This window comes from Martes martes, assembly GCF_963455335.1.
Source record: "Martes martes genome assembly, chromosome: 15".
NCBI lineage: Eukaryota > Metazoa > Chordata > Mammalia > Carnivora > Mustelidae > Martes > Martes martes.
The window spans coordinates 26322910-26349284 of record NC_137903.1 but is presented as its reverse complement, the minus strand read 5'-3'; the positions used below and the strand labels follow the sequence as shown (position 1 = coordinate 26349284).

General features: G+C 55.9%; 1 protein-coding gene across 2 annotated transcripts in view; it reads left to right on the top strand.

Moving 5' to 3' along the window:
* Positions 1–2216: 2216 nt before the first annotated feature.
* The window catches only part of SOX13 (SRY-box transcription factor 13), a 45385-nt gene continuing 21226 nt past the window's right edge, over positions 2217–26375 (top strand). For both annotated transcript variants that reach the window (XM_080824116.1, XM_080824114.1), the window contains exon 1: positions 2217–2732. The gene's annotated coding sequence lies outside the window, so the exon portion shown is untranslated. The remainder of the gene's footprint in view (positions 2733–26375) is intronic.

Here is a 26375-nt window from a genome sequence, read left to right as displayed (position 1 = left end):
GAAGTGTGCATTTCGAGGAGGGAGTGGTCCACTAGGTTAAATGGTGTCATTTTGATGGGTGTTTCCAGGAAACGGTGTGGAGTATAGAAAGACCTAGAATCTTCAGTCAAACAACTTCCTCCCTTCACTTACTGGCCATGACCTTGAGCTTCATTCTTCTTACCCCTAAAATGGAGATGATGGTACCAGCCTCACAGAACTGGGATAAGGTACAAATGGATATTGTATTTGAAAATAGAATTGGGGCGCCTGGGTGGCTCAGTGGGTTAAAGCCTCTGCCTCGCTCAGGTCGGGATCCCAGGGTCCTGGGATCGAGCCCCACATCGGGCTCTCTGCTCGGCGGGGAGCCTGCTTCCCCCTCTCTCTCTGCCTGACTCTCTGCCTACTTGTTATCTCTCTCTCACTCTGTTAAATAAATAATCTTAAAAAAAAAAAAAGAAAATAGAATTATATATGTATATTGTCTCACTGTGTATAAGACATAGTAGGCAGATACTTAAACATTTTTCAGGGGCACCTGGTTGGCCCAGAAGAGCATAGAGTCTCGACCTGGGGGTTATGAGTTGGAGTCCCACGTTGGGTGTAGAGATTACTAAAAACAAAAATAGAACAAAAAATATTTCAACATAGTGGCAGTGACTGGGAAGGGTGGTCTTTGGTGAGTGCGATATAGTGGATGGGGACTGTTGGAAAGAGGAGAGCCTGTGTCCCATCTCTCTGTTCTTCCTGTCTCACTCTGCTGTGGCTGAAGACGGTGACGGGGAGGGACCCATAAAGATGGTGGCATTGAAGCTGATCAGGGGCCAGAGAAAAATAACCAGCTATATGGAAAACACAGGCATGCTGGCCGGGAGGGGGAAAAGCTTGGTGGTACTTGGGTAACTCTTCCATGATTTCTGAAATGGCTTCATTCAGTCATCCAAAAGCCATTCACTGGAGAGTTGATACAGACTTGTCCCACCTCCATCCCCCTCTTCCTTCTTTCCATCTTCCCTATCCCTAGTTTACCTCAGGCCTGTGTCATTTTTACCCTGGTGACTGTCACTGTCTGGTCACTGGCCTTCCTGCCTCCAGCTAGACTGACCGCATCAGAGGCCCTCCTTAGAATCCCTCAGGGACCCCCCATTCCCTTCAATCAACCCACAGATCCACAAATATTTGTCAAGGGCCCGCTCTCTGTAACAGTGATGGGGAGACAACTCTGCTCTCCCGGAGCTTGCATTCCAGTGGGGGTGGGGGGCGAGCTGCTATACAAATATCTACACCCCCCCCCACAGGGAGGGGTGTGTATGTGGGGTGGGGGAGGGCTTCTGGGGTGTGCCCCAGTAGATGGGGCACCTAACACAGATTGAGCTGTCAAGACATACTTCTGGAAGAATTGGTATCTGGGCTGAGAACTAAAATATGAATAAAAGGAGTTGGTTAAGGAAGGCCACGGGGAATGATGAAATCCAAAGCCCCCAGAAGGTCCTAGAAGCCTGGCTGACCGTCACCTGCTGAGAGGATGGGCCACCTACTTTGTCGGAGTCTCTTGTCCTCAGCTTCACCACTGCCCCTCCTTTCACGGCTCTACTTCCTGAGACCCAGTTCAGATAACACCCCCCCCCCGACTCTGATCCCTGCCCTCACACCCCAGTGCCCTCCATGGCCTTTAAGGGACACCCCAAATTAAAGGAACCCACCCCTTCATCTAGAACAGGCTCAGGGAAACAACAAACACCCCAGAGAGTGGTGTGAGGCACTAGGAAGCGGTCTAGCTTCAGGTAGGATGAGGTTCCTCAGGGAGGTTCTGCATAGGGTCGGAAACCCTCAATCCTGCCTGTCTGGAGGGTTAGGAGACCGGGAGCTGGAGGGACAACTTCTTGGGTCTTGCTCCAAGGAGCGGAGATTCTCGGCAGCGACCCCCATACCTGGGCGGTGGGAGTGGGCAGAAGCCACCTCTTTCTTCTCTTCTCACCCGCCCCCCGCCGCTCTCCCCTTCCCATTCCCAACCGAGGTTTCCAGCTGTGGATGCCTGGATGGACCTGGCTGCAGGGAGGAGGAGGGAACTCTCTGTCCCTCCCTCCTTCTCCATCTCCCCACCCTTCCTCCTTCCTCCTCCCCCTGCCCGCTCTCTGTCTCCCTCCCTCTTTCTCCTCTGAGGCTGTGGAGTCGCCTCGCAGCACCGAGCTGCGAGCGCCCTGCTCCCGGTCCCGGCTCGAACTGAACTGTGCAAGTGGCGGGTCCTGGAGCCCCGGCCCAGGAGCGGCGAGCCCAGGTCTGAGTCCCGGGCGCAGCGGCCGGCCGCCGAGGCCCTGGTTCGGGACCGAGCCGAGGCGCGGAGCGGGAGAGCCGGAGAGCCGGGCGGGCGGGCCGGCGCCGCGTCCGGGCGAGTCAGGGAGCAGGACCGCGGAAGGCAGGGAGACGGCCGCAAGCAGAGGGCAGAGGGCAGAGTGCAGAGAGCGGCCTGGCTCGGCGGAGGGCGCCGCCCGGCCGGAACCGAGCTCTACGCCCGGGACTGCGGCCGGCGGTGGGGCGCGGACCCAGGGTGGCCACGAGTCCCGAGCGACTCCCCGGGCCACGGCGGGGGGCGTGCCTGCTCCCAGCCCAGCCGCCCCAGCCCTGCGCGCCGGTCAGCCGCGTCGCCGCCGGGGCATGTGAGCGGGAAGCCCGGGCTGCCAGCCGCGAGGACCCGTTCGGAGGAGGAGCCGGAGCAGGAGCGCGGAGCCCCGAGCCCAGCGCCTGGCTGAGTAGTAAGTGCTCCCCTCGGCTTCCGCAGCACGCCTCTGCGCCCCTCTCCCCAGCCCTGCGAAGTTTGACACTCGCGCCCCGGTGTTTCTGGGGACACACCAGCTCTCATCTCTGCGAGTTTTCGTCCTTTGCAAAGTTTTTCGAGAAGGAACGGACCCCCCACCTACCCCCCCCTCCCCAACGACGCCGGCCAGTGGCGGCTCCTCGCGGGTCGACCCGGGTCCTTGTGCAGAGGGGTGGCAGACCGGTAAGGCCGTGGGGTGGGTTGGGGGGATGTGTGTGTCTGTGTGCGCACCACGCTAGCCGGCCTTGGGGTGCTCGCACCCCCCTCCACCCCTCGCCCTCGCCGGCGGGCCGGGGGCACGAGGGCTTTCTCATCAGTCTGTCTAGGCGCCCAGTACTAGGATTTCCCAACGGGAAGCTGGGGCGACCCGTGCGCGCCCCGCGTGGGGCTCGGGTGCCGGCGCTCAGACGCAGATGGACCCCCCCCCGCCCCGGGCTGGTGCGGTGCCGGGGGCCGGCCACGCAGTCCTTTCCACCCTGCCAGGTTCGCACCCCAGCGGACCCGCCGGGCGCTGCATCCTGTTTGTTTTCTGCTCCGGCCGCTCCTGTTTCACCCCCTCCCACCTCCCACCCTAGCCTCCTCCTTACCACCCCCACCTCCCGCCTTTGCAGTCGGAGGTGAATCTCCGCATCCCGATTTCGCTGCAAAGCAAATCTTGCCTGGGGGTAGGGAGGTGGGGAGGGGGTCGGTCGCTCGGTTCCCAGCGGCTCGCCATTGTTTTCCCACCCTGCGCGTTCTGTACGTAAACACACACACACACACACACACACGTACATGTACACACGTGTGCGCGCCGAGTGCTATTACACGCACACGCGCGCGCGCACACACGCGCGTGTGTGTGTGTGTGTGTGTGTGTGCACGCGCGCGCGCGCGCGCTTCGGCTGCTGCGAGTCCCCAGACGCGCAGGGATCGCCCGCGGGATTTTCCCGGCTGCCCGGCTGGCCTTCCAGGCGGCCGGGGCTCCATTACTTATCTGGGGTTGGGGAGGGCGAGAGCGTGGGGGCTGCCGGAGAGTCCCGGGCGGGGCCGCGAGCCGGGCCTGGGCGGGAAGTGAATTTTGAACTTCAGCCCTGGACCTTTCCGGGAGGACCCCGAGCGCACGAGCGGCGGCTCCCGCCCTGGAGGGCCGACGGCAGCTGCAAGGACTCCAGCGGCGCTCTTGGCAGCTGCCTCCGTGACTGGGGCTAGGAGGAAGCCGAGGAGTTTTCCTGGGAAGTTCGCTGTGACTCTGTGGGAATTTCCGGGCAGGGCGCCTCGGCGCTGGCCCTGGCGCAGGGGTCTGGTCAAAGCCAGAGGAGATGCTGCTGCTCTGGGCGGAGTTTCGAGATCCGGGTGTACACTGTGCTCCCTTAGGAAGTGGTGCTCCACAAGCTGAGGTTCCGCACATTTTGGTTCTGATTTCCCTCCCGCGGGCAGCGTCAGCTCGGGAGAGCACCTTAACTCTTCCAGATTTTCCCGTATGCAGAACTGGCAGAATTGCGCGCACATCCTTGAAACTGACATCGAATGATCAATTAAGGGGTATTGGTCTGGGATCCTTGCCTCTCCCCCGCCCTGGGGCCACCGAAAGCCACCTACCGCTTTGTGGTTAAGAGCCAGGGCTCCGAAGGTAGATCTAGATCCTGCCGCTGGCGACATGATCTTGAGCAATTTGGCTTTATTGCTCCGTGTCTCAGTTTGCTCATAGAACTGTGTCTGGCACCTAGTAAGTGCTGGAGAAATGTTAGCTGTTACTGCCATTATTAACTGACCAGAAGGGCACTTCGGGAGTGTCCCCCTTTAATCAGTTGTAACAATTGTCCACTTCTGCAAGGTAGAAACCTCACACTTCTTCCCACCCTTTCCTGATTTTGGCTCCGCAGATCTCCCTACTCCTTTCCTAGTTCCATCTTGGGAAATCTTTCATCACTGCCACCTCCCCCCCCCCCATTATTTCACAGTTTTTGTGAAAGGCACTTTACTCCCTCCTTTCCCTCATTCTTAAAAATCAATCTTGGCCCATCTGCAGTCTTCTCTCAGTGGAAATCAGGCCCCAGGAAGGAAGCGTCTCCAGGAGTGTTTCCCCCGAGTGTCCTGGCTGGGGCTGCTGGCTCAGGATTGGATGCGCATTTGTGTCTCTGGGGCTGGGTGAATTTCTGGAGAGAGGAGCCCAGGTGTCTGGGGCCCCTTGGGGAAGGGGTAGGTGGGGGAGGGGGGCACCAGGTGGGACCGGCTGAGGCAGTTCCTTAAGGGAGCTCTGCTCCCTCGGTGCCATCCATGTCACCTGCTGCTGGTGCTCACTTGGGAACCTGGAAGATCCCGGCCGCCTGGGGAGACGGGAAGCGAAGTTTCACCTTCAACTTTCCACTTGCAGTTCGAGTATTTTCTAGGAAATCCGGGATTGTCACAAGCTCCTTCTGTGTTTCCAGACTCGGCAAATGCAGTGGTAAGGGATGAGCTGGGTGACAGGGGGGAAGAACAGGTGGGTACTGCTTCCGGCAATGGGCTCCTCTTTCCTTTCTCTGATTCTCTGGCCCCCACCCTGGGCACTGGGGAGGGCGGCCAGGAGATTGGTGCTTGGTGCTTGGAGATCCTGCTGGTGGGCTGTTTTCAGTGATGAGAACCAGCATCGCAGTCACACCCCCCGCCCCCATTCATGTCTTTCACGGAAATGTCAACACATTTATTACGTGCCAGGCCCTGTGCTAGGCAGCATGATTTTAGGGGTGAACAAGACAGGTTGCGTGCCTGCCCTCAGGGAGCCTTCTTTCTAGTGGAATAAATAACTTGAAATAAGTAACCAAGACAACATCAGACCCTACCTATGTCATGTGGCAGAAATACAGCATGGTGCTGTGACACAGGGTGGGGGTGTGGAGGCAGGCGGAGGTGGTCGGAGACGGGAGGCCAGTGGAGGCCTGGACCAGGAGAAGGAGCCCGCTGCACAAAGCCTGGAAGAAAGGATTCCAGGCGGAGGGAATGAAAAATCCCCGAGGCCAGATTGGGGTTTGGTAACAGCAGTGTGGCTGGAGGAAATCGGAGGGGAGGGCCCAAGCCTGGTGACCTGGGGCCTGGGAGGACTGTTCAGGAGCTTGATTTGATGGCCAGTGTGATGGGGAAACCACTGGAGAATTTTACGGAGGGGAGTGACGTGATCTGATGGATGATTTTAAAAGATGATTTAGTATATAAGAAACAGGTAATCAGAGTTGCCCCAGGGGAGGGAAACGGCGGCTGGGGATGGGTTGGGATGGAGGAAAGATGGTGTTTTCACTCTGCACCATTTTGTCCTGCCGAATGGAGTGCCTTGTACATCTTTGAACTATGCCAAAACAAACAAACAAACCCACCAGACCCCAAAAAGTGTAGGTAAAGAAAGAATAGCTTATAATTTGAATATGAATATAATAAAAGGAGTAAAACCCTAGATGAAGCTCTATGCTATGGTACTAATTTTGTACAGATAATCATGCATGTGCGTGAGCACGTGCCCCCGTGCATGGATACATGAAGAGAAGACCTAGGCAGCCTGGAAATGTTTACAGAGCTGATTCCAGATGCTGGGCAATGGGTGATTATTTCCTTCTTCTTTTGATTCGTCCAGTCTTCTACAATGGTCATGAATGGCTTTAAAATAAGTGGGAAAAAGTGTGAAAAAGAGAGGTCACTTTGGCTGCTAATAGAGGGTACTTTTTTTTTTTTAAGATTTTATTTATTTATTTGACGAAGAGAGATCACAAGTAGGCAGAGAGGCAGGCAGAGAGAGAGGAGGAGGCAGGCTCCCTGCTGGGCAGGGAGCCCAGTGAGGCTTGATCCCAGGACCCTGGGATCATGACCTGAGCGGGAGGCAGAGGCTTTAACCCACTGAGCCACCCAGGCGCCCCTAGAGGGTACTTTGAGGGGCAGCAAGAACGGAAGAGGCTAGCCAGGAGGCCCATTGGATTCAGAATGGAGGTAGGGTGGGCTGAAGGGAGATTGTTCTGGAAATGGAGCCAGAGGGTCTCACTGATCACTCTTTGCTCTTGCCTAGAGAGGGCGTTCTATCCCCAACTTGGACTTTGTGATCAAGAGTGTTGGGGGTCAGTACAGGTGAAGGGCAATTTCAGTGCTTCCTTGGCTTTGAAAGCATCTCATGGTCTAGCTTCATCCATACCCCCTCTTTCCTTAGCGGGGGGGTGGGGTGCTGCCTGAACATTTTGGTGCTCTGATAATTAGCAGATAGAGGACAGCATGATGTATCCTGTAAGGAGTTAGAGCTGGGACAGGTTTTCATCACTTCACAGCTCTGAGCCTCTGTTTTCCCATCTGTGAAATGGGACAACAGCAACAGTGCTTAACCTCAACCTCTTACAGCTCAGGAGGCTCCCATCCGATTAAGTCCACAGTGGTGCCCCGTGAATGGCGTGGTTCTGGGTGTGCTGTTGCCGGAGAAGCATTGCCTTAAGAGGCCTGTTCCTGCCCTTGGGGAGCTGACGCTCTCCAGAGGTTTCCTCCTCTCTGGGGATGCTTTGAGATTGGCTTTACTGGGTAGCTCCCAGTAGGTCACCAGGAAGCCTCTGGAAGAAGTGGAATTCAAAGGCCACTGGGCCTGCGTGCCCCTCCCCCAGCCACATTCAGAGGTGAAGGGGAGACTTTGAAAAGGACTCTGTGCTGGGAAGGCCCAGCCAGGCCCACAGCAAATCGTGCTTTGAATGGGAATTATTTTTTGTGCTCAGTGTTTGCTTAAGAGGGCTCGCTCCTGTCCAAACTCGCTGCAGTCCTCACCCTTTGCTAGCCTCCTTTCTGGAACCTGGCTGTGTTAGCCGGGAAGGCTGTCTCAGTGCCAGGCAGGGGACCAGGACTCATGGAAGATGGCTTTCAGCTCTCCTGTCATCCTCCTGTCTCCCTGCTCCCAAGCAGGAGGGCACGTCCTGGATGGGGTCTTTTCTTGGCCCACCTCCATTTTGGCTGCCTCTTCCTTGGAGCCCTCCTCCCAGCTCCTTGGGAAGCCTTGCTTAGGAAAGCTGTTGCAGGCTGGCTTGGCAGGGCCACCTTCAACCTCTGCTTGCTTCTCTGGTCGGATGGGACTCTGTTCCTTTACAAAATTCAAATAGTCTCTGAGCAGTGCTGGCATGGTGGCTTCCTCCTAAGAGTGGCTGCAGTGGGATAGTGTGTCCAGTCGGGCCTGCTGGAGACCTCCGAGGCCATTCCTGCTCAAGCTTCATGGTGGTGAAGGCCCCTGGGACTCACCTAGGACAAGGTTTTTGTCTGCCCTGCCTGACCCACAGCATAGAACCTGGGGTTACCCCTGCTACTCCAGGCATGTTCTTGGCTCTCCTGCCCCTGCTTTATTTAGGAAGACCCTCTGCTCCTGTGATCCGCCTCATTTGGGAGGAAGCCGGGGCCCTGTGGCCCTGGCCTTGCCCAGCGCCGTCCCCCCATTGGGTGCTGTCGGGAAGGATCTAGTTGGACCCAGACATGGGACAGTGACAGTGGTCAGACCTCCAAGAGGCTGTGATGTGAGGAGGAAGTGGCTGGGGTTTCCCCATCTCCTCCCAGGGTCATCGGCAGGCAAATCCAAGGCCTGGGCTTGGCCCAGGACGTGCTGTGTGTGGCCTGGCATCTTACAGCCAGTGCACATGGGGACGGGGACGGGGACGGGGACGGGTTCGAGCTGGGGGAGCAAGCAGCTGGGGCTGAGATGTGTGCCAGAAGGTTGAGGTGTCCCGGAATGTGGGTTTTTTTTTTTTAATTTTTAAAGATTTTATATATTTATCTGACAGAGAGAGATCACAAGTAGGCAGAGAGGCAGGCAGAGAGAGAGGGGGAAGCAGGCTCCCTGCTGAGCAGAGAGCCCGGTGATGCTCGATGCTCGATGCTCGATGCTCGATGCTCGATCCCAGGACCCTGGGATCATGACCTGGCCGAAAGCAGAGGCCTTAACCCACTGAGCCACCCAGGCGCCCCCCGAAGTGTGTTTTGAGGAGAGAGGTGTGTTTGGAGTGGTAGAGGAAGAAGTGGAAACGAACTATAGCTCCAGCTTCCTCCTATTTTCCTAAATAGCATCCTCTACTCAGGCTGCTTGGTGACTCTGGGAAGCCAGACACATACCATCAAACCTGAATTCAGTTCCCCACCTTAGCATATAAATGGCCTTGGCCTGAAGCCCCAGAAGCATCCCTGGGAATTGTGGCCAGGTTGGGAGTGGGGGAGAGGTTTAGTGTTACCCCACATTGTCCCCTGTATCTTTTGGGGACATGTCCAAAGTAGGGTTTCGGTGTTTTGGTTTGAGGAGAGGAGAACAGAAAGGAGCCACAGAATGGGCTGGAATCCTTGGGCTCCCTTCCCCCGCTGGTGGTTTAGGTCCGATCCCTGCCCAGGCCTGGAGCTCCCTGGGGGATCCGCCCCAGAGGAGGCCAGACTGTTCTCCTCCCCTCGGCCTCACCTCCCCCAGTCCCCGCCCCCTACTTGACTCAGAATGGAATGTGCAGCCTGTGGGACAGGATGGGGTGAGAACCAGTTCCCAGAGGCCCTTGGTCCAGGCCGCCTCCCTTCCCCCCACAAAGGGAGGGGGTGCTCCTAAGGGCCAGGTCCTGCTTCTTGGCGCTGGAGATGAGCCTCGCTGCCCGTTTGGGGGGTTCAGGTCCTGCCATTTGAAAGAGCAGCCAGGGTGGGGGGATTTCCTTAGAAGTCCAAGATGGGGGGGGCATTAGAGGCCAGTGGGTAGCAGGCCAGACAGCTCTGGTAGCCAGGGGCGGGGTGGGGGGGTAAAGATTGACACCCTTTGTTGACTTTTTTTCTCTCTCTCTTTTTAAAGATTTATTTATTTATTTGACAGAGATCACAAGTAGGCAGAGAGGCAGGCAGAGAGAGGGGGAAGCAGACTCCCTGCTGAGCAGAGAGCCCTGATTGGGGCAATCCCAGGACCCTGGGATCATGACCTGAGCCGAAGGCAGGCCGAGGCTTAATCCACTGAGCCACCCAAGCGCCTCCACACTCTATTTTTTTTTTTTTAAATTATGGCTCATATTTCTGTTGTTATTTCTGTGTTTCTGTCGTTCCCCAAAGTAGTACAACAATGTGCATTACTTTTGTAAGCAGAATGGAAAGTATTTAAAATATACCTAGAGCTGCCACGCAGAGCAACAGAAAGCTCAGTGTTTTCTGGCAGGGAGGAATGGGGACCCATGCTAGAATATTCTGCAGAAAGAGGGGTCCCTGGCAGGAGGAGGAGTAGTGGGAGTATGAGGAGACTCCCGCGAGCCCGGACTGGAACCCTTTCAGGCTGACAGTGGGGTGGCCCAGTGCTCCCTGGCCCAGGCACCTGGCAGGAGGCAGCAGAGGGAGTAAATCCTGCCTTGAGCTGCCCTCACCCTGACTCCAAAGAGTTAACTCTTGCCTGGCCACACAGGTCACACAAGGCAGGCCCTGTGCCCTCTTCAGAATGGAGGGAGAGGAGCTTTCTGCCTGTGGGCTGCCAAGCTCTGGAAACCGCCCCCAGCCCCGTAGAAGGAGCTAAAGTCGTTCTGATCTCCCCGTGAGGCTTTGGTTCCAGGCCTGTCCCTGAAGGGGTGGGTTCCGCGGGGAAGGACAGGCAAGGAGGGGCCAAGAAAAATTTCACGGGGAGGGGCTGGAAGGAGGCCTGGGTACAGGTACAGCCTGGCTCTCAGAGGCAGGTGGGTGAGGGGATTGGAGAATGAATAAGGAGGTATTGAAAGCAGAGGGAGTGGCCCCTCCGGCCCCTGCCATTCCTCCTGTTGGCCCGGCTCCCCTTTCCCTGGCTGGTTGGCAAGGGCCTGCCGTGCTGCTGTGCGTGTGTGCATGTGCGCATGTGTGCATTTGCTCGTCAGCAGCTGGCCTGGGGGTGCTGCGTTCTAGAGACCTTGGTCAGCCCTTCTAGCCTCTGAGAGCCCCAGGAAGACCGAGGACATGAGACCAACGTCAAGAAGGAAAGGAGAGAATGGACTGGAAGGCCCTCCTCTCTCTCCTCCTCCATGACCTCCAATTCTGCAGAGCCTCAGGTGCCGACAAGATTGGGGTTTCAATTCCATTCTACCTGGGGAGGGACGGGCCGGTGGGTAGTGATCCCCCTTCCCTCCTTTTGCTCTGTATAAACTCCGTTGCCTGCTGCTGTGTCTTTGGGAGCATGGGCCTGCAGCCATACCCTCTCCCCGGGTGGGGGTGATGCTGGGGAGTCTAGCCAGGGCGAGGGGCTGGAGAAAGAGCAGAGTGGGTAGGAAATGAGTGGTAGAGTCAGGGGGTCCTCTCGCTGGGGCCAGTGGGGCAGGGAGAGGGAGGCCTCTCCTCTTAGTTGGGGTGATGTACTCAGCCTTCACTCACAGGTACCTTAGCCAAGCCAAGAAACACGTCAAAGAACAGGAAGGAAATATGTGTGCTCTCTTGCCGAGAGTAGAGGAGGGTAGCAGAACTTTCTCTGTGGTATGTGAGGAAGTCAAGGGATGAACTTAACGGCCATCTAAGTTGTGATAAGTATTCAAGTCTGGATGAATGGGGCTCTTAGTGTTGTGCAGTGTACGGTCTGCACAGCTGTACATGGTGACCCTGTTGGAACTGGCTCAGAACATCAGGGAACTATGGTTTCCGTAATGTAAGTTACCTTCTGTCTACCAGCTCTGTCTGGCCTGAGATCCATTCTCCTCAACATGACACCCCGAATTTGGAAGTGATTGGGCTCTTTGTTACCCCTTTCTGGGCATTGATTGATTTGGAGTTTGGGGAAACAGAATTGAGGGGAGGGTGTGGGTGTGCGTGTGGTGGGCGGTTTAGTGAAGGTGTGTGGAGCTCAACTGCTATCACCCATGCCCTGTTGGGACAGGTGGCCACAGGTGTGAGGGACGTCCTGATGGGTTTAGGAGCTCCAGAAGGGAAGGGGCAGGGAAGGCTGCCTGGGGAGGAGGCAGGGGAGTTCCTACCTGGCCTAACAGCAGCCTGCAGGGTCTTCCTTGCACCCTTGCTCTCCTCTCTCCCCCTTTCATGCACAAAACTTACCCATCCTTGTCCTTCAAGTTCCCATTCTTTGATCTCTAAGGAGATCACTGGTGAAGCAGATTTGCTGGTCTAAGTTCACGTGCTTGTGGGTCATTCCCAAAGCCTTTTAACCAGCCACAGGGCCTTGTTCATCTAGGAGGTGACTGTCCGAGGGGGATTTTGTGGTGAAGGTGGAGTGGATGTTCGGGCCTGTGGGGACCATGCAGCGGGTCCGCAGGGAGCACCTGCCTCGCAGCTGGGCCCTGCTAAGTGTGCCCTGCTACGTGGGGGCTGAGACCAGCCCAGCTCCCCGGCACAGCAGTGAGGAAGGTGAAGGGAAGTAAGTCATCAGTCCATCCTGACAGAAGTGGAGATGGGGAGGTGCCCAGTGTAGTGTGTATTGCTTTGGGAAGACCAAGGAGGATACCGCATCCAGAGTTGGGCAGTCAGGGAAGGCTCCCTGTAAGAGGAAACCTAAAGATCCAGAGGCTGAGGAGGAGATCGTTCCTCGAGAGCAAGTCAGAGAGATTATAAGGGCAGATTCCTTTAGGTCTCCCTGGGGCCCTCCCTGGGTCTCCAAGGGCTTGTCAGACAGTCCTGCCCGTCGCTCGAGAAGGACTGAGGGGGCCTCATGACTTTGGAGATAGGGGTAGTGGTAGGCCCTTGAAGACAGCGGGGCTGGGGGCTCCTGGCACCCAGAGGCCTTGCCCGGCTCTGAGTCATGTGTGCCAGCATGGGGGTATGCTGACGTGCACGGAGGGAGTGCGGGGCTGCCTGTGGTGTGGTCCTGCACAGTCGAGCGGGACTCTGGCACACTGTGGTGTGTGGTCCAGGCAGCCCCGGGGTTGGAGGCCCAAGCCTCTCCCAGGCAGCTGGGGACAGGATTGCTAGGACCAACTGCAAATTAGCCAGGCCGGCGTTAAATGCCTTTGCTGCTTCTCCCTCCTCTCCCGGCCTTCCCTGCCCTCCTGAAAATCAACAACTGTGTCAACAGCAGGGGGATTGTGCTTGGCCTGCAGCCCCCGGGGCTGCCAGGACCGGGCAGGTGCTGGCAGGGGCTGCGGGAGCCCCACGCTGGGAGCGGGCTGGGCCTGGCTGCCAGGCCCGTAGGATAAACAAGGCCGCACACAGGCTGGCCAGGAGGGAGGGAGGCCACAGGCAGGCAGGAGGGAGAACAGGTGTCTCAGGAGCTCTGCAGACACAAAGGGCCCCTTGTCTCCTCCTCTCTAGCCCCAGGGGAGCAGCCCCCCCCTCTTCAGCTCTCAGGCCCAGCCAGAGACCAGTGGCCAGGTCAGCGGGGGGTGCTGGCACGGAGGGAAGGGCAGGTGCTGACCTCCAAATCCCCCCTCCCCCACCACCCTTGCAACTTGGTGCTTGTTTTTTCTTGCTTGAGGCGGAGGTAAAACCAGTCCACACAAGGCACCAGCCCCGTAGGCAAGAGACCTGCCTCTGAACAGATCCCCTAGCCAAAGGCCTCTGTGGGTCTCAGTTTCCCAGTGGAAAGACAGCAAGACACCTCGACCCTGCTGAGGCACTCAGGAAATGGATGGGAAACAGGAAAAGCACCTGGAGGTTTCTGGAAGAAAGAAGGGCTGAATATTAGAGTGATGGAAGGTGGGGCTGGAAATAGGGAGACATGGACCCAAGAATTCTGGGTGAGCTTGGGGGCGCCTGGGCAGCTCAGTCAGTTGGGCATCTGACTCTGGATTTTGGTGTAGCTCATGATCTCAGGGTTGTTGGATCGAGCCCCACGTCGGGCTCCACACTGGGCAGGGAGCCTGTTGGGATTCTCTCTTGCCCTCTGTCCCTCCCTCCCCACCCTCCATGCTCCAGCTCCCTCTCTCTCTCTCTCTCTCTCTTTTTTTTTTTTTAAGATTTTATTTTATTTGACACAGAGAGAGAGATCACAAGTAGGCAGAGAGGCAGACAGAGAGAGAGGGGGAAGCAGGCTCCCCACCAAGCAGAGAGCCTGATGCGGGGCTTGATCCCAGGACCCCAGGATCATGACCTGAGCTGAAGGCAGAGGCTTAACCCACTGAGCCACCCAGGTGCCCCCCCCCCAAAAAAGAATTCCAGGTGGGTTTTGGGGCTGGAAGGGGGTGGGGACCCTCCTCCCTGCACACCTTTTGGTGAAATAAGCCTTTACTGAGCACCTACCACATGCCAGGCACTGCACTAGGGACGGGGAGGCAAGGAGGAGTCATACAGGACCAACATGGGCAGGCAGACCCTGGAGCCAGACTGCCTGTGTGGTCGGGGGCGGGTAACTTAGCCTGTCTGTGGCTCAGTCCTGATCTGCGCTGTGGGGGTGTTAAGAGTTGCTGCCTCGTGGGGCTATGTGATCATCAGGTGTGTGAAGAGATGCCTGTTGTGCTCTCTGTTGTCTAGGGAGGGCTATGTTAGAGAAGGCTATTACCGTCCCTGTCCCTGGGGCTCAAATCCAGCCCAAGGCTGAGGAATTGGGAGTCCGATCAAGTATCAGAGACCAGGGATGTCCAAAGACTGGCATTCCCTGGAGGAGCAGTCGATTCTTTTAGGATGATCAGGGAGTGAGTTTTAGAGAAAGGGCAATATTGGAGTGGGGCTTAGAGGGAGGTGTAGGAGTTCTCTGGTCAAGAATGTAGGAAGGGCCTTCTAGCCAGAGAGCCCAGCGGTGTGAAAACGCATGTCTGGGCCTGCATTATAGGTGTGTGGAGATGGCAGCTGGTGGGGAGGGGGTGGCCTGGGCCAGGCAGAGAGCGGCCTGCATGGCAGGCAAAGGAGTTTGGGCTCATCCATCCCCAGCTTGCTGCAGGATCAGGTGCCAGTTCTGGTCATCACTTTATCTCCTCCTTCCTCCTCCTCCCCATACCAGTACATCATAAATAACTTCAGTCTCACTCTAGAACATTCTTCAGTTTGGAAGCAGGATAGTGTTCAGTCAAAGTACCACGGAGTCGTACAGTCAGAAAGGTCTAGAATTGAAGTTTTGGGATTTTGAGTCTCGATATCAGGCCATTTGCCCAATTTCTTTTTTTTTTCTTTTTTAATTTATTTATTTGTTAGAGAGAGAGAGCGAGCGAGCACAGGCAGACAGAGTGGTAGGCAGAGGCAGAGGGAGAAGCAGACTCCCTGCCGAGCAAGGAGCCCGATGTGGGACTCGATCCCAGGACGCTGGGATCATGACCTGAGCCAAAGGCAGCTGCTTAACCAACTAAGCCACCCAGGCGTCCCCATTTGCCCAATTTCTTGGAGCTGCATTTTTCTCATCTGTAAAATAGGGTAATGGTGCATCCCCTGTGGTAACCTGTTGTGAGGATTCTAGAAAAAGGTGTGCCATGTGCTGAGGCCCAGCAATCGCATAGTAAAAGGAACGGTTAGGATTACTCTCTGTCTTGTCCAGGTCATAAGCTTTTTTGGACTTTGGTTTCTGTATCTGTCATGTGGAAGTGGCAGTCTGTCATCTTCCTTCTTTGATTGTCAAGTTGGACACGGCCAGGCTGCCTCTTTCCCGGGCAGGTCAGTCAGGCCCAGAGGCCCAGGACCCCAAGCACTTGGGGTAGGCTTCCCGGGGCCCCGTCCAGGCCTGCCGGGCTGGAGGGGTTACCCAGCTGCACAGGGGCTGTGGCTCCCCGTGGATCAGGCAGTGGGGCCCTTGTCCTGCCTTTCTGGCAGGGACAAGCCCTCCGGGGCCCCGCTCACTTCTTCCTCTGACGCCCACGCCGATGTTTGAGGTTTGAGGGTGGATGGGCAGCGAGGTCCTCCTTGCTCCTGCCCTTGTGCCCTCAGGCCTGTCACTTCATCTCGGAACCTCACTTCTCTGCAACTTGGGAAGGCCTGTGTTGACCCCTCCTGGGAGAAGGGGAGGAAGAGTCAGATGAGGACAGTGACAGCCTCCCCGGGAACCTGTGGTGCGGTTTCAGAATCCACATGTGGAGTCAGACGCTGTGTCACAGCCCGCCTTCTGTGTCTCTTTGCGGGTGGCTTACCTTCGGGTGCCTGAGGAACTTTGGGAGTTGGGGAGGGCAGAGACCCGCCCCCTTTTTTGTGCATGAGGAATCTGAACTTTAGGGACGGGGACTCATCCAAGTGGTGGGGTATCCTTGCCCCACTCTGGATGTGGGGCTGTGGGGACAAGGCTGGTCTGTGTGGCATGTCTGACCCCGTGCAGACTCAAGTGGAAACCCACTCTGGGATCTTGCCGTGGAGCCCCCTGGCCTCCTGGCACTGGTTTTGAGGAAGGGGAGGGACGGGGGCATCGATCAATGTCCGGAGCCCATGGGGTCTCCTGACATCACAGGGAACCCGTCCCAAGACCAGATCTGGAAGGATGTCAGCCTTGGCAGAGGCTATCAGGCTCCACCTGGCCTCCCTCACCTGCCACTTGGGCTGTGCCCAGTGAGGGCATGCCGCCCCACCCCCCTTGTCTCTCCTCCTCTGCGCTCCTGCTGCTCCTCAGGCGAGGGGAGGCTGGGAGCGGAGGCGGTGCAGGGAAAGTGTGGGGAGATGGGATTGGGGACAAAGGTCTGAGATGCCCTTGGCGAGGTGGTCAGGTAACCTGGAGACTGCCTGGGTCAGAGCAGAGGCGGGAAGAGCAGCAGACATGTGGGTCTGTCCAGGGACCATGTCCGTATTTACATACGGTTTGCATGTAACCTCTGCCCTGAACACAGGTTTATAATCTCTCCCTGGGAGCATTCAGATTTGTCTTCTACTACTGTTCTTTCCAAAGATGGCAGCTTCTGGCTTTTGCTGTTGTCTTCGCCTCCCCACCCCTGTCCCATGTCCCCCCCCCCCCCCCCCCCCGGGGTGAGCCCAGAGGGCTGGGCCAGTCTCAACACCACTGCTTGTAGCACGGCCCAGACCCCCGCTGCTCCCCAGCGCCACCCCTCATCTGTGAATAGGGCACCTTCCTACCTTGTGCACAGTACTTACCACTTAGCAGGTGCTCAGCTAATCTAAGGATAAAAGTTAGAGACAAAAGTGTTGTTGGGAAACAGACATTCCCAGAACAGACTCCTTCAGGCCTGGCTTTTGTACCCGAGAAGAGTGAGGCAGATGAGGAGACTGATCCCCTGGGGTCCCGGTGAGGGGAAGAATTGAGTCCCACTCTGTGGCGAGAGAAGGCGTTTCTTTCTCTCCTTGGCCTTGCAGGAAGCAGTGCTGAGAATGAGAGGAGCAGAAAGGAAGGGCCAGGCCTTCTGTGATTTTGTTTTTCAGATTGAGAATCTGTTATTAGCAATTTATGACACCCAGGTCTCCAGCCAAGCACATTCTGTTCTCCAGCGTCGGGGGGAGAGTCTTCGGGGCCACGGCACGAGGCCGGACAGGAAAGGGGGGCAGGTCAACAATTTATGGCTGACTGTGTGGTGTCCTGGCCTGTGCTGGGGGGTATCTTCAGCATGGGGCCAACTTGAGCCCAGTCCTGCGTGGGGAGAAGCCCTTCCGGACGGCATGGCAGCCCCACGGGGGCCCAAGTGGCTCTCGTAAGCGGGGCGGGTGGGCTCCCCTCCCACACGCATGCTCACTGGGCCTCGGGCTCCAGATTTCTCTGTGACTTGGGGTCAGGGCTGTGACGCTCGGAACAGAGCCACAGTCGAGTTTCTCGAGAGGTGTTTGAGACGACATGGGCCTCAAAAGGGAAACAGGAGGAGAGAGGACCCCGGAAGAGGGGGAGTGGGCGCGATGACCTGTGGAAAGAGGTGCGTAAGCAGAACAACCCCCTTTCTGCAGAAGTGCTGAGCTGATGGAATTGAGCTTGGTGGCCACGAGATCGGGCCGTAGATAGAGCTCTGTGGGTGCCTGGGCTTTGTGCCACAGGGGGTCCCGGAAGACGATGCGGAGGGCAGGAGCAGCATCTGCGGCGCCTTCTCCCCTAGGCTGGCCTCCACGCCCCCCTGGACTCAACACTGGTCCCCATTCCTGGAAGCAAGTTCCCTTGCTCCCCCCATGCACGTAAGTTGGTCTCCTTCTTCCATCGGCCTCCCCTCATTCTCCTCCCAGCTGTTGGACTTTTACAAGAATGGAGCTGCATTGGCCATTCTTCAAAGGGTCAGTGTCCCCCAGGGGTCCCTGGGGGGGGGGACGGGGAGCTTGGCAGTGGCAGGGGAGCTTCTCAGGTTCAGGGACGGCTGGGTTCCCGCCTCTGGCCTCTGCCTCGTGGCCGGGAGGGGCCCAGGCTGCTTTGGGGAGAGCAAGCGAACGACACAGGCGAGTTCCTTGCCTCCCAGCCAGGTGCTCAGTTGGTACCACTGGACGGTTGTTGAAGGGCAGATTTTCTGGAAGGAGAGAAGCTTCTGTGGGACTCTGGAAAGAGCCAGGGCCAAGATGGTGCGCATCGGGCGGTGAGAGAACGGGCCTGCTTTCCAGCTGTGAGGTCTGGATGATTATCTTACTATTTTCCTCGCACAGCTGACGGCCAGGCGGCTCATTCCCGGGACGGGTAACTTGTCCTCTGTTCTCTGACTCGGTAGCCTCTTCCCCAGCTAGCTCCAGGCTTCCACGCTCTTTCCAGGGGTTCCTGAAAGGATGAATGACAAGTTTGCATTTTGTGCGGGAAGTTTGGGCAGTGAGTCTGGAGCACATACTCTGGGCCCAGCACCGGACTTGGGGTTCATTGGCCACCCCGTGTCCTGCTGAGACAACCATTTGTCGGGCACCTCTGTGCTGGGGACTGTAACGAGCAATGTGGCCTGAGCTGCCCGCCCTGAGCCTTATGGCGTGGAAAGGCAGGGGCATCAGCTTAGATCACAGTTAGGCAAAGACCACCGAGGTCCGAGGTCAGAGCGGGTCAGGGAGCTAGGACTTTGTTGACAATGAGGAACCAGAGAATGTTTCAGAGAACTTTCAGAATGGCTAGCTCATTCATTCAGACTGAAACTTCTCTCCCATTGTTCTATGAAAAATTCCAACAGAACCCTGTTCTTTTGCTTTCCATTCAAGGACATTTTTGCTGCCTCAAATCATGCTGAACCATCTGGTAATCAAGACAACTTTCCCTTTCCCTGCCAGGGCTAGTGGGCTCCCAGGGTGTGGGGCTGAGGCTGGTGGCCCTGGGGGGAAGTGAGGGGGGAGGGGTATTCCTTTTTGCTGGCTGTCCAGACCCATGCTGTGGCCCTCGGCTTTGGCCCTGCCAGGGTCCAAGTAAATAAGTGTAGCCAATGTTCCTGGGAAAGCCAGCATGTGCATTTCTTGAGAAATGGGCAAATTTACATTGTTCAGGACTGAGAATTACTTTTTTAAAAGATTTTATTTATTTATTTGGGGGAGAGAGAGCGAGAAAGAGAGAGTGCAGGGGGAGGGGCAGAGGGAGAGGGAGCAGACTGCCCGCTGAACAGGGAGCCCGACATGGGACATGATCCCAGGACTCCAGGATTACGACATGAGCCAAAGGCTGACGCTTAACTGACTGAGCCCCCTAGGTGCCCCAGGATTTAGAATTATTAATCTCTAGAGATCTTTTGAAAAGCAATGGTCTGATACATTTTTGAACAGATGTGATCCTCAGGGAATTGATAAGAGTGAACGGATTGGGTGAGGTGGGGGGTTACGGGGGGGAGAGGAGACCAGACCCTGTTCCTGTCTGGGGAGGTGAGGCAGGCAGGGAACCCTAGGAACCAGAGCAACACCGTGAGGCAGGGAACCCTAGGAACCAGAACGACACTGTGGGAATAATATTTCTCAGTCGAATTGGCCACAGCGTCAGGACTGATGGACCCATTTCTGCCTCCCACAGCCTTGGGTTGGAAGGCTGCAGGTGGTGTCACGGAGACCCAGATTTGAGTGCTGGCTCTGATTCTTCTGAGCCGCGTGATTTCCGGTGAATACTGGAACTTTCTTAGAGCCGTGTTTTCTCGCCCAGAAAGCAGGAAGAGCATAAAATGCCTACTTCACTAGGTTAAAAGGATTAAATCAAGTGATGCAGCTGTCACAGGCCTTGACACAGGGCGGGGAGTGCGGAAGGCTCCGGGAAGTGGGAGCTGGACCGAGGATGGTGGCCCTTGTAGTGGTGCTTTCTGGGGCTCGTACTGGGGTGGGAGAGGCACGGCTCTCCTGGCCTGCTTGCATGTGCGGACAGCCCTCTCCTGGGTCTTGAGCATGGCCTCTGGGATCTGGGAAAGGGGGAGGGTTCCCCCTCCACAGCGTGCTGGGGGTGGATTGTTGGCTCCGACACCTCCCTCAACCTTCCACAGTTTTCTTTATTCACGTGCGTCACGCAGATACCCTTGCTGTGCAGCCCTGGCCAAGTTACTTGGCTTCTCTGTGCTTTACCTTCTGCCACCGTAAACTGCTGCTCACAGTCCTGCCTCTGTGTTGGGAGGCTTCCGTGAAAGGACTGACGAGGTGGCCAGTATTCGGAGCAGCGGCCAGTGCCCTTGGGAATCTTACCCCGGGGTTTTTCTCTTCTTATCGCCGTGGTTATCCTGTTAGGCCTGGGAGGCGTTCACTCCAAGAAGCAAGGCTGAGAACTGCCGCCGCGGGTGTTCCAGAAGTTTGGAGCAGGGGTGGGGTGTGGACCCCACCAGGCTGGTGCAGAGGAGTAGCCCAGGGAAGGGAATAAACAGGCTGTCACCCGCTAGTGTAGGTGGGGCGTTGCCGGGCGGAACAGAAGTGACCACCCTGCTCAGAGCCCACTGCTCTTTGTCCTCGGCCCAGTGCCGTCCCTTAGACTGGTCACTAAGCGGGGGGGACAGTTCTACCCCAAGGAGGATGGATTTTTGGCGAACCTGTGAAATTCACATGTAGTTGGAATTCCCTCGAGGCACGAAACCAGCACGTTCCCAAAAGCCAACTGCTGGTGAGTTGTAATGATTCACAGTAATAAGCAACCGTCAACCAACCTTTGGACTCAGGGCTGCTCAGGAGCTGCCTGCAAGGCCCTGGCCAGAAGTGAAGGCTGTCCGCTCGACCCCCAGCCCTCCTGCTGCAGAGGGTTCACTGGGCTCGGCTGGCCCGTGGGCAGCAGCCTTTTTCCAGGTTCCTCATGCGATGGTTTTGGACCGGGAGCCAAGCAGATCGTAAATAGGGTTCTTCAGCCGCCTCACCTATCAAGTGGGTCCTGTTGCCGCTGAAAAGATCTGGGAAGTGCTGAGCTCGTTGTGATCACTCTGGGATTATCTTTCTGCTGATTTGGGCTGCAGCTGGCAAGTGGAAACCAGGGGCTTAGCGGCTCTAGTATTTTCACAGCGTCAAAGACCTTGGAGCCCTCCCCCATTAATTTTGTCTCTGGAAGAAGAAATAATAATTCACTCCATGTGCAAATGGAAGAACTGAGACCGTGGGGAGTTGGGTGGTGTGTCCGGGCCCCACGGTGAAGTAAAAGCTTCCGGATCCCTTTCTCTTGAGTGGGGCTTTATAAAACACCCAGGAGTATGAAGCACTTTGACAGTTTCAGAAAGTCACTGTGCTGCGGTCCCTCACATTCCGGGCGGTGTGTATTTTGACTCCCAGTTTACAGATAGGAAAACTGAGGCTCAGAGAAGGAGGACTTGCCCAGGACTGCATCCTGAGTTTGCGTCAGAGCTGGGGCACCAACTCAAGACCGTCGGCCGCCAGGTCCAATGCCGTTTCCCCTGTGCACTCAGAATTCTCACCTGGGCCTGTCTGGACCCCCTCTGCAGTTATGTTTCGCTCCCTGCAGGTAGATCTGCCAGGCTGGGTAGTCATGAGCTGGGAAGGAGAGGGTTAAATTCTTCCTAAGCGCTAGAGCTGGTTTTGAGCTGGGGGCCTCCAGTGACCCCATCATTGACCCCCACCTCCTGGGTCAGGGCAGCGGGCTGTGGGGGATGGGAAACAGTGGCTCTGATGGTCCAATGGGGGCGGAGGGAGGGACTGAGAAGGCCAGGGCAGGGAGGGGAAAGCTCATCTCTCTTCCTCTTCGGACAAAGATGCCGGGTGGCCTTTTGGTTTCCATAGGAAGTCCCCAAGGGTCCCTTGTGGTGGGCTGCTGTCAGTGTGGCCACAGAGCACAGGCAGCTCTCGGAGACGCTTGGGACCCTGGGATGTGTTCTTGATTAAGTGGGAACTCGGATATTTTTACCAGGAAAGGCACCAATAACAGGAAATGGCAATAGCAAATCCATCTTGGGGCTGTATGGGACTTTGGTCCCCGTCTGTCCCTCATCCAGGAGGAAAGGACAATGTGGCCCCCAAGCCAGCATCTGTGGAGTAAGGGAATGAGTCCCCGCTCATTTCCCTCCTCTCCCAGGTCCGTCTGTCCCGTCCGTGCCCCAGTCCCCTGTAGCTCAGACCTTCTGGTGTAGAACTTCTATTTGGACCACTGTCACTGGGTCCTCTCCACATGGCTGTTGAGAGAGGCCCAGAGCAGTAGAATGAGGCGGCGCCCAGGTATGGACGGCAGGTCGGGGCAGATCTGTTCGGGAAACCAGGTGTCGGCCCAGTGCTTTTCTTGAAAGGGCCACCCTGAGAAGAACACTGGAGGAAAGGATTTCCGGGAAGGCCAAGGACCCAACTTTAAGGGAGCCTAATCTCTTCCCCTTTCCTCCTTCCTTGCCCCCAGATCCCTTTCCCTCCTTGCTGAGGGGTCCTCCAGACACCTGTGTCCACCTGGCAGGGGGAAGCCTTGGTTGTTCTGGAGGCGAGGGAGGCAGAGAGGGGAAGGCCTTCTAGCCGGCGGGGCAGGTCTGGCACTGTCTGGCTCTGGCCTTTTCTAGACACTTCAATTAGTGTTGTTAATTACGGCTTTGTGAGCCTGGGGTTCTCCAAAGGCAGCCGGTCTCCAGCCCGCCGCTCCCCGACGCCCCGTCTGACATCCGTCCCCAGTCTCTGAGGCTGTGTTTATGCTCTTCCTCTGCCCATCTGCACGACTAAAGGTGCCAGGAAAGTGTAAATTATTAGCAGCTTCATCTTCTCCATCTTCTTTGTGTGTGTGTGTGTGTGTGTGTGTGTGTGTGTGGTAAAAGATGCAATACAACATTTATCATTTTAACCATTTCTAGTTGGATGGTTCTGGGGCAGTGGGTATGTTCACGTTGTATGACCTTCCCACCATCCTTCTCCGGAATTTTGTATCATCCCGAACGGAAATTCTGTCCCCATTCGACAACAGCTCCCCAGTTCCCTTTCTCCCTTCCCCTGGTAACCTCTATTCTACTTTCTGTGCCTGTGAATTTGACTTTCCACATACCTCCTATAAGCAGAATCAAATCCTAGTCGTCTTCTGTCAGACTTACTTCCCTTAGCATCATGTTTTCCAGGTTCGTCCACGTTACAGCGTGTGTCACAATTTGCTTCCCTTTTAAGGCTGATAACAGTTCTACATCTGTATACATAATACGTGAAGTACACATTCTGTCCACACACATCCCACTCTTTATCCGTTCGTCCTTCCTCAGACACTTGGGTGATTTCCACCTTTGAGCTGTTGTGAATAATGCTTATGGGCATGGGTGTCTAATATTCCTCGGGGACCCTGCTTTCAGTTCTTTTCAGTATATTCCAGAAGTGAAATAGCTGGGTGATAAGGTTATTGTATGTTTAATTCAGGGCGGAGCTGCCATCTTGTTACCCACGGCGGCCGCACCGTGTTACTCCCCCATCACCAACTGCCCACATCCCTGCCAATACTTCTTTAAACAAAAACAAAAACAAGGAAACAACTGGGGGGAAAAAAATCGGGACACGTGGGTGGCTCCGTCCGTTAAGCATCTGCCTTGGGCTCAGGTCATGGTCCTAGGGTCCTGGAATCGGGTTCCACATCTGGCTCTGCTCAGTGGGGAGCGCTTCTCCCTCTGCTGCTCCCCCTGCTCGAGCGCGCGCTCTCTCTTTTTCTCTCTCTCTCTGTCAAATAAATAGATAAAATCTTAAAAAATAAGAAAATTCCGTCATGGCAGGTGCGAAGTGGTATCTCATTGTAGTTCTCCCAGCTTTTTTTTTTTAAGATTTTATTTATTTATTTCACAGACAGAGATCACAAGTAGGCAGAGAGGCAGGCAGAGAGAGAGGAGGAAGCAGGCTCCCCGCTGAGCAGAGAGCCAGATGTGGGGCTCGATCCCAGGACCCTGGGACCATGACCTGAGCCGAAGGCAGAGGCTTTAATCCACTGAGCCACCCAGGTGCTCCAGTTTTCCCATCTTTTTACGGGAAAGTCAAGGCCCTGAGAAATGCCGAGACAGGCCCTACCCGTAGTGGGAGCAGTCAGACTCTGGGCCCAAGCTTCCCGGCCTCCATTTGGCCTCCACCCTCCATCTTGTACTTCCTTTGCTACTCTGTCCTCGGCCGGCGAAGAGGAGGCAGGTGAGGTCCTTGTGCCTTGCTCTTTTCACTGGTTGTCAGGGTTCTTACCTTCTCATCTGTCACAGGAATGGAATGGCTGTGACCCACCAGAGGTGTCTGGAGGGTGTGTGACCTTGAGGGTGAAGAGGTTTCAGTAATAAGAAACTCCTCAAGAACTGGACCATTTCAACCCTGTGCACTGGGCGCAAAGATTATGGTGCCGTCACAGAGGAGATGTGCAGACATTACAGCTGACCTTGTAAAGCGTTTCCAATAATTTCTGACGTTTAAGAACATGAAAACTCCCTTGGATAGACTATTAAGTAGGGGGTGGGAGTAGTATAAAACTTGCTTATGAGCTCAGTAGTGGAAAAGAAAACTATGCATAGAAAAAAGATTTGATGGAAATCTGCTGAATTCTCATCAGTGGCCACCTCCAGATTGATGGGAAACGGGTGGCTTTCATATTTTTCTGTGTTATCCTCAATTTTATGGATGTCCTACAATGAGCACACATTCCTTTTACATTCAGGGAAAAATGATAAGAGAGTAATAATAATGAGTGCAGCCATTCACTAGGCGTATGTGTTGCAGGACCGCGGAGCACACAGTTCTGCTCTGTGCCGTGGAGTCAGGCATGAATGGGAAGCGAAGGGAGCAGGTGTGGAGGCGTGGGGATAGGTGGCCGGGAGAGATGGCCGGCAAACAAAGAAGCAGAGACTGTAAGGGAGCTCGGGCTGGAGTGGCCCCGTGACTTCCTGAGTGCTGCCGCCTGTTCCCTTGGAAGACACCTGGTAGGACGCTGGCTTTGAATTGTTTTACGTCTGCAAGTGGTGTGGGGAGGCTGCACTGAGCGGCCCCAGTGGTGCAGCTGGCAGGAGGGAGAGAGGCCTGCAAACCCGTGAAACCAGGGTTTCATCAGCCCCACGTTTGCCTTTGACTTCTCTCCCATCAGCTGAACTAGAAATTGCCTGCGTCCCTTGACCCCCATCTTGAAAACAGCAGAAGTTGGGACTGGAGGACAGGCAGTTCCGGCACCAAGAGATGACTTTCTGTGGCTCTTGAAACCTCAGGGCAGCAGCAGAGAAGACTAATTGCTTGGGCAGTTGCTTAAAACTCCTTAATCCTCTGTCACCTCATCAGTAAAACAGATTATAATAGTAACTATCTCACAGGAGCGTTGGAAGAATTAAAAGGGCTCATCCCCAAAGATGACACTTAGCATGTTGTCTGCTCCCTTCCTGTTGTCTGAGAGCTGGTTTCTGACACTGGACTGCTGAGCGCAGATCACCTCTGTCCCTCAGTTTCTCCATCTGTAAAATGGGTATACCCCAGATGGTTACTGTGAAGACTTAATAAATTCATACAAGTGAAGGTGTCTGCAGCAGGGCCTGGCACATAGCAGCGGCTCAGTAAGCGTTAGCTAGGATCGGAGGGGCTCTCGAGCAGATCACACCAGCGTGTCAACCGGTTGATGGTGGCTGGCATCTGCCAGCTCCTCTGATTGCCCCCGGAGTCCCATCTAATGGGTCAGTGCCCGTCACTTACCAGATATTTTGAATATCCCCCTTATTTTATTGTTCGCATTGTGAGCTCCAGATGTCAGTATCCTTCCCAGAATCCCGCCTCTTCCCACCCCTTGGCCAGCTCTGACTCTTTGGTCGAGGTGGTTCTGCTTCTGTTTCCAAAGGGTGGTGCCCCAGGCAGACTGGGGTGCAGGCTACTGTGTATGGGATCATTTGATGAGCATTTTAGATGAAATCAGAGACTCACTATCCTACCTCTCACCTCCCCTAGCTTCCCTGCCCTTTTGAAAAGGAGCCAAAGCCAAGAAAGGACAGCCACCCAAAAATAAAGGGGACCACGAAAGTAACAAAAAGAAAGAAGAAATCTTGCTTTTGTGGCAGGCTTGGCTGCCGATGGGGTAGATAATGGGAGAGGAAACAGGGCCTTTGCAGAGAAAAAGAACGGAACACTTTGTTGCCTGCAGAATGAATGCTGCTTGAGCAGGCGCTGCTGAATTGGGGTTTCCGATGAGTGAGCTTGTCTTGGGGGAGATGGTGGTGATTAGGTTTACCCCAGGCGCAGGTGGCTTCCCACCCGAAGTCTGGAGTGGGGAAAGGGGAGGCAATGGGGGAAGCTGCAGACCTGAGCCAGTGCACAAAGGTGAGGCTGGTGTGTCGGGGTCCAGCCCGCAAGCCCCCTCCCCCACCACTGCAGGGCTGCAGGCGCCTTGTTGCTCCATTGTCTGCTCGAGCTGGGGAGCTCGATGCTTGAGCTGCCCTGGATGCCCCCAGACCTTCTCTCGGGGTGTACGTTCTGTGCAGCCTTGCTCGAGGCCCATCCCAGGGAAGAGAGGCTGAGGCCGAAGTGGATTTGCTGGTTATTTGCATGCCGGCCTTCTGGGTTCAAGGCTGTC